At 34.2% G+C, this 13636-nt stretch overlaps 2 long non-coding RNA genes across 2 annotated transcripts; one reads left to right on the top strand and one right to left on the bottom strand.

The window, feature by feature from the left end:
• Positions 1 to 1084: 1084 nt before the first annotated feature.
• On the bottom strand, positions 1085 to 1941 carry LOC143718588 (uncharacterized). Its single transcript, XR_013196450.1, has 3 exons — positions 1765 to 1941; positions 1691 to 1731; positions 1085 to 1124 (listed from the first exon to the last, which is right to left on the bottom strand). It is a non-coding gene; the product is annotated as an uncharacterized LOC143718588 (long non-coding RNA).
• Positions 1942 to 2070: 129 nt separating this feature from the next.
• LOC143718460 (uncharacterized) lies at positions 2071 to 9615 on the top strand. Its single transcript, XR_013196391.1, has 5 exons — positions 2071 to 2136; positions 2271 to 2390; positions 2504 to 2626; positions 8784 to 8819; positions 9508 to 9615. It is a non-coding gene; the product is annotated as an uncharacterized LOC143718460 (long non-coding RNA).
• Positions 9616 to 13636: the final 4021 nt, after the last annotated feature.

Raw genomic sequence — 13636 nt, 5'->3', positions numbered from 1 at the left:
TCATATTTTGTGTTTTGCCCGGACAGCTGTAATATTTAGTATATAGAAGAGCTTATATTGTAATATTATGTTATGTTTAGTGTATATGTGTTGTGTTGTGTTGTGTTGTGTGTGGGTGAATTAGATGTCTTAGATGATGTTGTGTGCATTTCTGTATTTGTCTTCATTGTTGTACAGCCTTGATGTTAATATTTTGTTAAAAAATTTTAAGACCCCAGGAAGAATAGCTGCTGCTTAATGGAGTAGCTAATGGGGATCTAAATAATAAACAATAAACAATAAACAATTTGTATTTCATTATAAATCGTATATTAACATAGCTATGTGATCTCATATGCATGATCTGTTTCTTAGAACTTTTTGTCTGATTTCCAGGGGCCAAAGCAGCAGACTTCTGTTCTAGAGACCAAAACATCCCTAACAGATCACTCTTCCCATGATGACTCCAACAAAGATGCTGTCGTCACACAGGTAAAGGAGTAATGTCGACTCTGTCATCACAATCTATTCTAGTCTCGCCCTCGTGCTGCATGTCAAGTGCTCACACACACACATTTCTAGCCTAGGCCTTATGGGGCCCACTGTTGTAAACTTCTTCCTTCTTCAGTGTAGAAAAACTCAGAAGCGAAAACCACCAGACTTATTTAAGCAGGATTCTTTATTTGCTGTAGTCTGCTTAGTACCCAAGTCAAGTGAAGTCTAACTAACTAAGGCAGTATACATTGAGTTCATATATACATTTCAAGGGGGAGGGATTACATTGTGATGAACAAAGCATGTAAATGAGCTGAGACATGAGAACAGGAAAGGCATAGACTTCTCGTACTGAGATGAGACAAATGGTCTCAGTAATAAATTAACAGGTGTTCAAACTTGCTCAGCATGACTCTTCACCCGGTAAACAATAAGAACAGGAAAAGCCTAACCTTCTCGTACTGAGATGGGACAGTCAGGAATATCCCGCTGGGAACCCCTACCGTTTGCAGAGATTTCCTGGTCTCATCATTTCTAAACTTTCTCAATATAAAATACTATTGTATTGGAAATCTAAATTAAACATTTAAATAAATTTGTAATCCTACACCACACACACATTTCTAGTCTAGGCTTTATGGGGCCCTCCCCTCAAACAAATGAATTCACAGTTAAGCTCAAACACACACACACACATTTCTAGCCTAGGCCTTATGGGGCCCTCACACACACACACATTTCTAGTCTAGGCTTTATGGGGCCCTCACGTATGGATCTTACTCTTAGTGATTTTACATCATTGGTACAACACCTGTCAATATTTAAACTAGTGTAATTGCAGGTGTAATTCAACACTTCTCAAGCTGCTGCATGTTCAGAATGAGTATTTTGGATGTAATGCATTGCAACATCTTATTTGTTGCTGTTACCTCTAGAAAAGATGAGTATATGCTCTTATATTTCAGCTGTGCTAGATGAGAAACTGTTTTCACATGAGCTAACTTTTGTTAACTTTGGTTTCTGTTGTTTTTTGTATGATTTCCAGGAGCCAAAGCAGCAGACTTCTGTTCTAGAGACCAAAACATCCCTAACAGATCACTCTTCCCATGATGACTCCAACATAGATGCTGTCGTCACACAGGAAAAAGGAGTAACGTCGACTCTGTCATCACAATCTATTCTAGTCTCGCCCTCGTTGCGCATGTCAAGTGCTCACACACACACACATTTCTAGTCTAGGCTTTATGGGGCCCTCCCCTTAAACGAATGAATTCACAGTTAAGCTCAAACACACACACATTTCTAGTCTAGGCCTTATGGGGCCCTCACACACACACATTTCTAGTCTTGGCTTTATGGGGGGCTCCCCTCAAATGCTCGCTCCAATGTCAACCTAGATACACCTAGATGTACCATACCTAGATATGTTTTCTATTATTAGTAGCGTGTCCACATGTTTGTGCTAATATTAACTGTGTATAAATGTATAAACTGTATAAATGTGTATTTATTTTGTTTAATTATATTTAGGTATTTACCATCAAAGGGTTTTCCCTAGTGAACTATCCCGAAAGTGATGAGACGGATGAGTATATTAAAGACAACCCTCCAACTCCACACTGTGATGTTGTTCGAAAGAAGACGAGGAATGGAAACATTCAGGTATGCCTCAGATACTGTACTTTAAAATGCTGCTGTTTCTATAAATGGTTCAAACGTACTTCCCCGTGACTAATTTTAATAGAATGTAAGCCAAAAATGTATTACATCTTGAAATTGAAACTCCTTTTTTGCAGGTGGTTGGAGTAGCTGATTTTTCTGATCCTCTGATTGACTCAAATGAGAGTATAATAGATGAAACTGATGAGGATTCTAGTCTGCAGTCAGACAATGAAGTTGTTCCAATAAATATTTTGGTATGTCTCTGACACTCTCGGCACATTTCTACCAAAATATTAGCCTGTATTAGATTTCCATAGAATGTGAACAAAAATGCATAATCATACATGACATAATTCCCTTTTTGCAGATGGATAGAGTACCAGATTTTTCTGTTCCTCTTAATGAGTCAAGTGATGACAGCATGGATGAGCCTTCCACTTCTATGTCTGAAATGGCTTCACAAAGGCCGAGGAGAAACTGTCACCGCCCTGTAAGCCTAATTTTTTCATACATTATATCACTTAATGGTTAGTGCTAACTAACGCAGTGTGGGCGGCGTCAGATGTTTAACGACATACCGCTGATCATGTTCTTCAAAACAATTTTACCCCCAAGCGAAATACAAGAACTTCGCCGTGATTATATCGGGGCCTTTACTCTCCTCACGTAATAAGTGAAAACTTTGTTCATATTGGAACTCGATCTAACAGCTTTGTGTAACGATAAAGGTAAACATTAATAAAATACATTTTTTTTTAAATATTTTTATAGCCTGTGATGCGACTAGAGAGGAGTCAAATGCACATCTCCAGAAACTTGAGCCTTAAATAGTTTATAGTCAAACTATAGTACTAGTAACTTTAGTTATTTCACTCATTTACCTGATGCTAGGGATGCTCCGATCCGATATTCGTATCGGGTCCGATACTGCCATTTTTGCCGGATCGGGTATCGGTCAGACGAGGCCGATCCAAATCCGATATTGTGCGTATAGCCTACTATTCTGTGTTATTGTTAAGCCCCACAAAAGGCACAAAAACTTTATAAAGCACCATAAAGTTTTCGTGCACTATATTACAAGTGTTCTTAAGCCATGTCAGTCATTCTCCATTCAATTCAATTCAATTCAATTCAAATTTATTTGTATAGCGCTTTTCACAATACACATTGTCTCAAAGCAGCTTTACAGAAATTGCATTTCGGAAATGTACATAGAAAAATACAGTTAGTTAATCAAGTATTAATTTATGGCATAACATATCGCCGGCTTTGAGTCGTCTCTTCACAGGCGTCGAGTCGTCTCTTCACAGGCGTTGGGGCATCTGAAGTCTCCGTGAGAGGCTGGATACAAACTGGAGCTGACGAACGCTATTTACCTCGGGACTAGCGTCCCGAGATAACAGCAGAAAGGCAGATGGGAAATAATTAGCATAGCTGATGTTCATAATGTTAATGCATTCGAACCGATTCAGCAGTATCAAAGGTTAAGCATTAAGTGAATGCTTGGTTAAAGAGATGCGTCTTTAATCTAGTTTTAAACTGGGACAGCGAGTCTGAGGCTCGTACAATATCAGGAAGGCTATTCCAGAGTTTAGGAGCTAAATGCGAGAACGCCCTCCCTCCTTTAGTGGACTTAGATATCCTAGGAATGACCAGAAGCCTCGAATTTAGTGATCTTAAAGAGCGCGATGGATTGTATGGCGATAGAAGGTCTGTTAAATACACAGGAGCTAAACCATTTAGGGCTTTATAGGTCAGTAGGAATACTTTGTAATTGATACGTAACTTAATAGGTAACCAGTGTAGAGATGATAAAATAGGTGTTATATGATCATATTTTCTTGATCTAGTAAGAACTCTAGCAGCTGCATTTTGCACTAACTGTAGCTTGTTAATTGAGGATGTAGGACAGCCAGCTAATAAAGCATTACAGTAATCTAGTCTCGAGGTCATGAAAGTATGAACTAACTTTTCTGCATTCAGCATTCAAACAGCGCGTCGCCTTCGGTTACGAGTCAGTCAACATGATGAAACCCTCTCCAAGATGATTCAATGTTACTCTTATTATACTTGATCTGTAGATAAAGCTCTATGGTTTTGCATAAAACAACTTTATCTTGCTAGACTTTATTGCTGTAACTTAATCCTGTTACTTTCTACCGGCCGGGTGTCTGTTAGATCACAACACTGGAGTCAGCTGCACTATAATTGTTCTTCACGCGCACAGTAACTAAAATTTAAAACTGTTAAAAGAAAAGGCTCAATAAACTATTGCATAGATAGATACTGTATAATACACTAGGCGATATGTCTTTCGTTTGTGCTTTGAACTTTTCAATGCGGACTCGACGCGCGACTCCGTGTTGCTTCAAGCGCATCATTCTGCGCTCGGGATGCGCATAAGCGCTTTGTGCCGCACTGTATTGCAGCCTTTCATAATCATAATACAGTGACGCAATGAAAGATTATTAATAGCCTTTCTTGTTCTGTTCTATCTATCATATGTTGCTGCCTCATTAAACAGCAGTGCTATACATTTAAAACATGTTTCAATTTTATAGTAGCCTATAGCTATAAAATAATTTATCTTTTTGATTTTTATCTTGTTTTTCATGAATGTATTTTACAACAATACAAAGAGCAATGTGTAACGTTTTACCAGATTTAGTGTTACATTTATTGTCTCTTATTTGTTTTTTTCACTAAATGTTCAGATTTTATACAATTATTGTCGACTCGTGATTTTTCTAGACTAAATTTTACTGCTGAATTATCCACTAATCTAGTTTATAATAGCATTTTTGTCATAGATTATGATCATATATTTTTTGAATTAGTTTTTCTTTATAATGAAGTTGTCTGTATTAAGTAGATTGTGTTTAACACACAAAAGAGTGCTTATCAGAGTTCAACACACAAAGAGTTACATAAATTCTACTTGATTTAAAAAAAACTGTGTTGGTATCGGATCGGCATCGGTATCGATCGATACTTTGAATTTTTGGTATTGGATCGGTTCTGAAAAAAGTGGTATCGGAGCATCCCTACCTGATGCCAGTCAATTGTTTCTCCAAATAATATTGATAGGGGTGTGCCTTTTTATGCTTTTCTCTATATTCTCTTGTTTTTAGGCTCTTGGTCTAATCGTTATCAACAGTACGTTTCTAATTTCATTTACTTGGATTAAACTTAATCTACATTTTACTTAACGCCCCTATAGAATGTACGTCATCCCAATATGCAATGGTCAGTTTATCATACTAAAGGATTAAAATGTAAGAATTCTCAAATTACTCTATCCCATTCCAGATGTGCATGACCTTTTTTGCTCACATGAATACAGTTTAAGAAAATAAACTTTTAGATATTGAGACATGGAATGGAAGCCGATGGTAACCACCATTTTCAAAACTTGATTAATGATAATCCATGTCGATACAATTGAAAGAAAACGCTCTGTTCTATAAATCCATGTTAAAGACGTTTCTTACAGTAGTCCATAACTGCTGGTCAAAACGAGTTGTGTATTTATTTCAGTCATGTTATGAAAGGTCACTGAACAATAGTCATGCATATCAGGGATGAAGGTGAGAAAATTTCTTTTTTTTGGTCTTTTTTGGGGGGACTAATCCTTTTTAACTTTTCTTTTTTGAAAGATTCAAAGGAGTCTTGTAGAATCCGATGACTCATGTTGCGATAGTGAAGATGAGTATAATCCAAATCCCAGGGAGGAAAGCAATGACAGTGACTGCAGCTTGGAGTTATCCCTGGAAAATAAAAGGAAGAATGTCAAAATGTCATCCATTAGTCAGTGCAGAAACAAGTCTTCAAGTCAGAGCCGATTTAAGTCCAGTCAGAACAAAAGTGAGTCTTCAAGTCAGAGTCGATTTAAGTCCAGTCAGAGCAGAAGATTTGAAACAAGTCATGACTCGGTACAAAGATTTCCTGATACCCTAGAAGGAAAACACAAGGAGACGAGTGTTTCAATGACACCTGAAGAAGAGCCATCGATCTTTGTTAATCCAGTTTTAAAGAAGGAGGATGGTTCCAGAAGATATAATAAAAAACATCACTGCTTGTATTGTGGACAGGTAGTTCAGAAAATGTCAAGACACTTGTCGCGTAGACACAGCGATGTGGTTGAGGTCGCAAAGGCATTAAGCTTGCCAAAGAATTCAAAAGAAAGGCGACGACAGTTGGATAACAAGGGTAACTTTGAACACAACACTCAAGTTTTGGAGAGTCGCAAAGGCAAACTCATCCCATGGAAGCAGCCAAAGAAAATGACAGATGGACAAGAATTCATGCACTGTGTTTATTGCTACGGAATGTTCCGAAAAAGAGTGATGTGGCGTCATTTTCAGGTCTGTAATTTCAAGCCTCAGGGTAAGACATCTAAATGAGGTAAAACAAGAGTTCAAGCTTTGTGTGCATTTGCTGAACCTGCTCCAATTGGATTTAGCGACGCGTACTGGAAGTTCTTAAGTGGTATGAATCAGGATGAGGTTGCAGTTGCTATTAAGGAAGACCCCTACATTCTTGAGTATGGTTACAGACAGTTCAGAAAGAATGAGTATGTAATAAGCCAGCACCAATATATTCGACAAAAACTGAGAGAGCTTGGCAGACTGGTACTGGAAGCAAAAAAGTTGACACATGTGAAGACAATCAAAGAACTCATAAAGCCTGAAAAGTACAACCATGTTGTCTCGGCTGCAAGATGCCTAGCTGGATTCAATGGTGAAACTGGCAAATATAAACGTCCGTCTCTTGCTCGCAAAGTTGGACATGGCTTGCATGCTTTAGCCATGTTTATCAAATCTGAAGGATTGAAGATGAAAGATACACAGACTACCAAAGATGCTGAGGAATTTGCACTGCTATACCAAGAAAGTTGGAAATTTGACATTGCAAGCCAAGCGCTAACTCAGCTTAACCAGACAAAGTGGAATTCTCCTCAGATTCTACCATTCACACAAGATGTCCACAGACTTCATTTCAATTTGTCCGAGAAACAGCAGAAGCAATTGAATGCCCTGCAAGAAGAGCCTTCTCCCTTGAACTGGAAGGACCTTGCTAAAGTGACCCTGGCGCAAGTTATCCTCTTCAACCGACGAAGAGCAGGAGAAGTATCCCGAATGTCCTTGTCGGCGTTCCTGTCAAAGGATACATCAGAGACACACGAAGATGTTAACCTAGCCCTTACAGCACTTGAGCAGAAGCTTTGCAAACATTTTGTTCGGATTGCCATAGTAGGAAAGAGAGGAAGGAAAGTCCCTGTTCTCCTGACCCCGGTCATGAGAGAATCGCTCGATACTCTGACTGAAAAGCGAGAAGAATGTGGAGTACTGAGTGAAAACGGATACTTGTTTGCATTGCCTCTCTCTGTCCATTATTTGAGGGGTTCCGATTGCATTAGGCAGTTTGTGAACGAATGTGATGACATCAAACACCCCAAAGCAATAACCTCAACAAAACTTAGGAAACACATTGCTACTCTGTCTACTGTTCTGAATCTCAAGACTACAGAACTTGACCAATTGGCAGATTTCCTTGGGCATAACATTGAGGTCCACAGAAAGCACTACCGCCTTCCAGAGGGCACCCTCCAGCTTGCTAAAATAAGCAAAGTTCTTCTAGCGCTGGAACAGGGACGGCTAGGAGAATACAAGGGGAAGAATCTGGATGAAATTCAGCTTGATGTGACTGGTATTAAGTCTTTTTTATTATTAAAGGGATACTCCACCGTTTTTTCATATTAAACTGTTATTCCCTTAACTAAGACGAGTTGATACATACCTCTTTCATCTCAGTGCATGCACTTAATCGCTCTGGCGCGCCATGACACTTTGATAGCACTTAGCTTAGCCCAGTATATTCAATGGTATCTAACAGCAATGAATTTAGAAGTGACCAAACACATCAAATTTAGAAGTGACCAAACACATCAATGTTTTCCCTATTTAAAAACAGTTACACGAGTAGTTATACTACTTGTGTAACTGTCACTAGCACTTATCACTAGCACACCTACGTCGCGTCTGAACGCGAAAACAGGTGACAAGTTTAATTCGTTTGAAGTACTTGTATTAAATGTTACGCTCTCAGATATAAGAAAAAAATCCCTATTATCTCTAGCCAGGGCCTTACGCTGATTTCCTAAAAGAGTTTGCAGATTTTCTCTCAGATCTATTGGTCAACGTCGATAAAGCATTAATTGTTGGAGATTTTAACATGCACGTAGATAATTTAAATTATGTGTTAGGGGCTGCGTTTACAGATTTATTGAACTCCTTTGGGGTCAAGCAAGTGTCTTAGTTAAGGGAATAACATAGTTTAATATGAAAAAAACGGTGAAGTATCCCTTTAAGGAAAGTTAAAAAGCACAGCATTGTCCATCTATAAATCGTTCTCTTTTAGAATAGCAGATAGTATTTGATAAGTAATAGAATAGAATTGATTATAACAGAGTTGAAGTATTTGACCTCAACATACTGAAGAAGAGGGCAGGTTTTATTGTTATAATCTGACTAACTTGATAATTTTAGTCTATTCGGCTATTTATGTAGCCATTTTGTATACTCTTGACAGATTGATTGCAGTTTCAGGTTTACAGCTCATTCATATTCTATTACTTGCTGTTTTAGAGACTGTTGACATGGATGGGTGTTCCCAAGAGGAAGGTATGTTTGTATGATTTAAAAAAAATTGGTTATGAAAGATCTCTCATTTAAATTAGACAATTAAATGTAGATGTTATTGCACAATCATTACAGGATTGCACATATTTGGATGTTGCATTAATATAACCTTTTAGTTTAAATTAATAGTTGACATGTTTTTGACATGCTGCCTGTTACATGTGGGTAATGTTTGACATTGTTTCCAGTTGATTGTGTGGCACAGTAAGCTACACCACAGGTATAGTTATCCAAAGGTAGTTGATCTCCACAACAATTGTGTCCTTTAGCAAGATGATTCATCCCATTGCTCCAGCGCTATTGCCACTGTAATGTGTTCTGTAAGTTGCTTTGGGGAGAAAGTATCTGCCAAGGGCATACATTTAAATTGTGCTCCCAGTGTGAATGCAAGTCTAATTTAAACCGGCTCTCTCTACCACTGTATTGAAGAATTATGGAAACCATGTGTAATTTGTTGTTCAACACGATTTGTTTATGTATAGCGCTTTTCACAATACATATCATCTGCAAGACTCGTGCCATATACTGAATATTTATAAACTTGTACTGTTGATCATCGCTTTTTATGTCACCATGACACAAATGTTATGCATAATTGATCCTTAGTTTATATTTTGATTTGTATTTTTCCTCAAACTTTTTTTTTTGCACTCAGATGACTTTATTCCAGACGTACAGGAGCCTGAAGTTGAGGACAGTGTGGCATCCACACAAGAACCTACATCCACACAAGAACCTACATCCACACAAGAACCTACTTCCACGCTGCAGACGGTAGTAGACGGTCTACTAATGCTGTAATGAGAGTTAGTTGACATGTAGATGCAATGTTACTCCGTTAACAGAATGTCTAAAGGGGACCATCAAAATAAAGACCATCAAAATCTTTCTTTCTTTCTTTCTAACTAATCTTTCTTCTTTCTTTCTTTCTAACTAATCTTTCTTCTTTCTTTCTTTCTTTCTTTCTTTCTTTCTTTCTTTCTAACTAATCTTTCTTCTTTCTTTCTTTCTAACTAATCTTTCTTCTTTCTTTCTTTCTTTCTAACTAATCTTTCTTCTTTCTTTCTTTCTTTCTTTCTTTCTTTCTTTCTTTCTTTCTTTCTTTCTTTCTTTTTCTTTCTTTCTTTTTCTTTCTTTCTAACTAATCTTTCTTCTTTCTTTCTTTCTTTCTTTCTAACTAATCTTTCTTCTTTCTTTCTTTCTTTCTTTCTAACTAATCTTTCTTCTTTCTTTCTTTCTTTCTAACTAATCTTTCTTTCTTTCTTTCTAACTAATCTTTCTTCTTTCTTTCTTTCTAACTAATCTTTCTTCTTTCTTTCTTTCTTTCTTTCTTTCTTTCTTTCTAACTAATCTTTCTTCTTTCTTTCTAACTAATCTTTCTTCTTTCTTTCTAACTAATCTTTCTTCTTTCTTTCTTTCTTTCTTTCTTTCTTTCTTTCTTTCTAACTAATCTTTCTTCTTTCTTTCTTTCTTTCTTTCTTTCTTTCTTTCTTTCTTTCTTTCTTTTTCTTTCTTTCTTTCTAACTAATCTTTCTTCTTTCTTTCTTTCTAACTAATCTTTCTTCTTTCTTTCTAACTAATCTTTCTTCTTTCTTTCTGTCTTTCTTTCTTTCTTTCTTTCTAACTAATATTTCTTTTTTCTTTTTTTCTTACTAACTAATCTATCTTTCTTTCTTTCTAACTAATCTTTCTTCTTTCTTTCTTTCTAACTAATCTTTTTTCTTTCTTTCTTTCTTTCTTTCTTTCTAACTAATATTTCTTCTTTCTTTCTTTCTAACTAATATTTCTTCTTTCTAACTAATCTTTCTTCTTTCTTTCTAACTAATCTTTCTTTCTTTCTAACTAATCTTTCTTTCTTTCTAACTAATCTTTCTTCTTTCTTTCTTTCTTTCTTTCTTTCTAACTAATCTTTCTTCTTTCTTTCTTTCTTTCTTTCTAACTAATCTTTCTTCTTTCTTTCTTTCTTTCTTTCTTTCTTTCTTTCTAACTAATCTTTCTTCTTTCTTTCTTTCTTTCTAACTAATCTTTCTTCTTTCTTTCTTTCTTTCTTTCTTTCTTTTTCTTTCTTTCTTTCTTTCTAACTAATCTTTCTTTTTTCTTTCTTTCTTTCTTTCGTTCTTTCTTTCTTTCTAACTAATATTTCTTCTTTCTAACTAATCTTTCTTCTTTCTTTCTAACTAATCTTTCTTCTTTCTTTCTTTCTTTCTTTCTAACTAATCTTTCTTCTTTCTTTCTTTCTTTCTTTCTAACTAATCTTTCTTCTTTCTTTCTTTCTTTCTTTCTTTCTTTCTTTCTTTCTTTCTTTCTTTTTCTTTCTTTCTTTCTAACTATTCTTTCTTCTTTCTTTCTTTCTTTCTAACTAATCTTTCTTCTTTCTTTCTTTCTTTCTAACTAATCTTTCTTCTTTCTTTCTTTCTAACTAATCTTTCTTTCTTTCTTTCTTTCTTTCTTTCTTTCTTTCTAACTAATCTTTCTTCTTTATTTCTAACTAATCTTTCTTCTTTCTTTCTTTCTTTCTTTCTTTCTAACTAATCTTTCTTCTTTCTTTCTTTCTTTCTTTCTTACTAATCTTTCTTCTTTCTTTCTTTCTTTCTTTCTTTCTTTCTTTCTAACTAATCTTTCTTCTTTCTTTCTTTCTTTCTTCCTAACTAATCTTTCTTTTTTCTTTCTTTCTTTCTTTCTTTCTTTCTTTCTTTCTTTCTTTCTTTCTAAATAATCTTTCTTCTTTCTTTCTTTCTTTCTTTCTTTCTTTCTTTTTCTTTCTTTCTTTCTAACTAATCTTTCTTCTTTCTTTCTTTCTTTCTTTCTAACTAATCTTTCTTCTTTCTTTCTTTCTTTCTTTCTAACTATTCTTTCTTCTTTCTTTCTTTCTTTCTTTCTAACTAATCTTTCTTCTTTCTTTCTTTCTTTCTTTCTAACTAATCTTTCTTTCTTTCTTTCTAACTAATCTTTCTTCTTTCTTTCTTTCTAACTAATCTTTCTTCTTTCTTTCTAACTAATCTTTCTTTCTTTCTTTCTAACTAATCTTTCTTCTTTCTTTCTTTCTAACTAATCTTTCTTCTTTCTTTCTTTCTTTCTTTCTTTCTAACTAATCTTTCTTCTTTCTTTCTTTCTTTCTAACTAATCTTTCTTCTTTCTTTCTTTCTTTCTAACTAATCTTTCTTCTTTCTTTCTTTCTTTCTTTCTTTCTTTCTTTTTCTTTCTTTCTTTTTCTTTCTTTCTAACTAATCTTTCTTCTTTCTTTCTTTCTTTCTTTCTTTCTTTCTTTCTTTCTAACTAATCTTTCTTCTTTCTTTCTTTCTTTCTTTCTTTCTTTCTTTCTAACTAATCTTTCTTCTTTCTTTCTTTCTTTCTAACTAATCTTTCTTCTTTCTTTCTTTCTTTCTTTCTAACTAATCTTTCTTCTTTCTTTCTTTCTAACTATTCTTTCTTCTTTCTTTCTTTCTTTCTTTCTTTCTTTCTTTCTTTCTAACTATTCTTTCTTTCTAACTAATTCTTTCTTTCTTTCTTTCTAACTAATCTTTCTTCTTTCTTTCTTTCTTTCTAACTAATCTTTCTTCTTTCTTTCTTTCTTTCTTTCTTTCTTTCTTTCTTTCTTTCTTTCTTTTTCTTTCTTTCTTTTTCTTTCTTTCTTTCTAACTAATCTTTCTTCTTTCTTTCTTTCTTTCTAACTAATCTTTCTTTCTTTCTTTCTAACTAATCTTTCTTCTTTCTTTCTTTCTAACTAATCTTTCTTCTTTCTTTCTTTCTTTCTTTCTTTCTTTCTAACTAATCTTTCTTCTTTCTTTCTAACTAATCTTTCTTCTTTCTTTCTAACTAATCTTTCTTCTTTCTTTCTTTCTTTCTTTCTTTCTTTCTTTCTTTCTAACTAATCTTTCTTCTTTCTTTCTTTCTTTCTTTCTTTTTCTTTCTTTCTTTCTAACTAATCTTTCTTCTTTCTTTCTAACTAATCTTTCTTTCTAACTAATTCTTTCTTTCTTTCTTTCTAACTAATCTTTCTTCTTTCTTTCTTTCTTTCTTTCTTTCTTTTTCTTTCTTTCTTTCTTTCTTTCTAACTAATATTTCTTCTTTCTTTCTTTCTTTCTTTCTTTCTTTCTAACTAATATTTCTTCTTTCTTTCTTTCTAACTAATCTTTCTTCTTTCTTTCTTTCTTTCTTTCTTTCTAACTAATCTTTCTTCTTTCTTTCTTTCTTTCTAACTAATCTTTCTTCTTTCTTTCTTTCTTTCTTTCTTTCTAACTAATCTTTCTTCTTTCTTTCTTTCTTTCTAACTAATCTTTCTTCTTTCTTTCTTTCTTTCTAACTAATCTTTCTTCTTTCTTTCTTTCTTTTTCTTTCTTTCTAACTAATCTTTCTTCTTTCTTTCTTTCTTTCTTTCTTTCTTTCTAACTAATCTTTCTTCTTTCTTTCTTTCTAACTAATCTTTCTTCTTTCTTTCTTTCTTTCTAACTAATCTTTCTTTCTTTCTTTCTAACTAATCTTTCTTCTTTCTTTCTTTCTAACTAATCTTTCTTTCTTTCTTTCTTTCTTTCTTTCTTTCTTTCTTTCTAACTAATCTTTCTTCTTTCTTTCTAACTAATCTTTCTTCTTTCTTTCTAACTAATCTTTCTTCTTTCTTTCTTTCTTTCTTTCTTTCTTTCTTTCTTTCTTTCTTTCTAACTAATCTTTCTTCTTTCTTTCTTTCTTTCTTTCTTTCTTTCTTTTTCTTTCTTTCTAACTAATCTTTCTTCTTTCTTTCTTTCTTTCTTTCTAACTAATCTTTCTTCTTTCTTTCTTTCTAACTATTCTTTCTTCTTTCT

Source organism: Siphateles boraxobius, unplaced genomic scaffold (genome assembly GCF_051911475.1).
Source record: "Siphateles boraxobius isolate OS27281-9 unplaced genomic scaffold, OSU_SipBor_1 61, whole genome shotgun sequence".
NCBI lineage: Eukaryota > Metazoa > Chordata > Actinopteri > Cypriniformes > Leuciscidae > Siphateles > Siphateles boraxobius.
This window is presented reverse-complemented; position numbering and strand designations above follow the sequence as displayed.